Source organism: Hordeum vulgare, chromosome 6H (genome assembly GCF_904849725.1).
Source record: "Hordeum vulgare subsp. vulgare chromosome 6H, MorexV3_pseudomolecules_assembly, whole genome shotgun sequence".
Classification (NCBI taxonomy): domain Eukaryota; kingdom Viridiplantae; phylum Streptophyta; class Magnoliopsida; order Poales; family Poaceae; genus Hordeum; species Hordeum vulgare.
In genome coordinates this window covers 136,449,224-136,451,645 of record NC_058523.1, presented here as the reverse complement: position 1 = coordinate 136,451,645, position 2,422 = coordinate 136,449,224, and positions in this window count along the sequence as shown.

The following is a 2,422-nucleotide window of genomic DNA, read 5'->3' as shown; positions in this document are numbered from 1 at the left end:
ATCTGACGCTCGCCTGTCTGGGACCAGTTGAGCGGAGTACGACACTTCCTGCCATAGAGAATTTCAAACGGAGCCTTGCCAGAACTAGCTTGATAAATGTTGTTATACGAGAACTCCGCGAAAGGCAGACAATCCTCCCATTTCATGCCAAAAGAGATAACACAGGCTCTCAGCATATCCTCAAGAACTTGATTCACTCTCTCCACTTGACCACTAGTCTGAGGATGGAACGTTGTGCTGAAGCGGATCTTCGTGCCCATAGCAGACTGAAAGGAGTCCCAGAACTTGGAAGTGAAGATACTTCCACGATCTGACGAGATCATCATAGGTACGCCGTGCAATGAGACAATCCTGGAGGTGTACAACTCTGCCAGCTGAGCTGCTGAAATGGACTCCTTGACTGGAAGGAAATGCGCTACTTTACTCAATTTGTCGATGACGACGAAGATAGCATCATTGCCCTTCTTGGACTTCCGAAACCCGGTGACGAAGTCCATCTTAATGTGATCGAACTTCCACTCGGGAATCGGCAACGGCTGCAAGAGGCCCGCTGGTCTTTGATGTTCTGCTTTCACCCTTCGACATACATCACACTCGTTTACGAATTGTGCAATTTCACATTTCATACGGGTCCACCAGAAAGTCTGCTTCAAGTCACGGTACATTTTGGAACTTCCAGGATGAATAGAGAGCAGAGAGTTATGAGCTTCTTCCATGATCACCTTCCTGAGATAACCTTTCGGGACGACAAGGCGGTCCTCGAAAAACAAAGTGTCCCTGGCATCAACAGTGAAACACTTATACTTGGGAAGACTCTTTCCCACACCAATCTTGACCTTCTTTACCATAGCGTCAAGTAGCTGAGCTGCTCTGACCTGATCTTCCAAGGTAGGAGAGATCTGAAGGTTCGCAAGAAAACCCTGAGGAACCAGCTGAAGATTGAGCTTCCTGAAAGACTCAGAAAGACCCGGCTGGAGAGGTTGCAGAATCAAGCTGTTGCAATATGCCTTCCCGCTCAATGCATCTGCCACAACATTTGCCTTGCCTGGCGTGTACTCAACACTCGGATTAAAATCCTGGAGCATTTCCACCTAACGTGTTTGCCGAAGATTCAAGTTAGGCTGAGTGAAGATATACTTGAGGCTCTTGTGATCGGTGAAAACTTCAACCTTACGTTCCAACAAGAGATGTATCCAAGTCATCAAGGCGTGCACAACAACTGCTAGCTCGAGATCATGCACAGTATAGTTCTTCTCCGCAGGCTTCAGCTGCCTGGAGGTATAAGCAACCACCTTCCTATCTTGCATCAAGACTGCACCGAAACCCTGGAGAGAAGCATCGCAAAAGACCTGGTACGGCTTGGAATCATCCGGAGGGGCCAATACCGGAGTGGAGATAAGCTTCTCTTTGAGTGTATCGAAGGCCAGTTGACACTCTGGAGAACAAACTTACTTGACACCCTTCTGAAGAAGACTAGAGAGCGGCTTGGCGATTTTGGAGAAGTTCTCAACGAATCTTCTGCAATATCCGGCAAGACCGAGAAAGCTTCGAAGCTGCTTCACATTCTGCGGAGGTTCCCATTCAACAATGGCTTGAACCTTGGACGGGTCAACCTTAATGCCCTCGGCAGAGATAATATGCCCAAGATAAACCACTTCTTTCAGCCAGAAATCGCACTTGGAAAACTTGGCATACAACTTGTATTCTCTCAGTTTATCAAGCACCAACCTGAGATGTTTCTCATGTTCTTCCTCATCCTCAGAAAAGACCAGAATGTCGTCGAGATAGAGCAACACAAATTCATTCTTAATTGGTGAGAAAATATAGTTCATCAATCGGCAAAAAGTCGGAGGAGCATTAGCCAGACCAAAAGACATGATTGTATACTCATACGAGCCAAAGCTAGTCCTGAATGCCGTCTTCGGAATGTCTTCCTCGCGAATGCGAATCTGGTGATAGCCCATTCTGAGATCAAGCTTGGAGAAAACTTTAGCACCTTTCAGCTGTTCGAACAACTCATTTATGTTCGGAAGTGGATATTTGTTCTTGATTGTCTTCTTGTTCAATGGACGGTAATCGACACACTGCCGGTCCGAACCATCCTTCTTCTTGACAAACAGAACACCACATCCCCACGGAGACGAGCTTGGTCTGATCAAACCCAAACGCTCCTGCTCATCGAGTTGCCTCTTGAGTTCCTTCAACTCTTCTGGACCCAGCTTGTACGGCCGTTTGCACACTGGCTTTGTGCCTGGCTCAAGCTCAATGACAAACTCAACTTCACGGTGCGGAGGCATGCCTGGCAGCTCTTCAGGAAACACGTCTTGATATTCGCAGACTACTGGAACTTGCTCAATGGGATTGATCTCACCCTTTTCATTCAAGGAGAACAAGCGGATTGTGTCATCGCGCGCCGCGAATA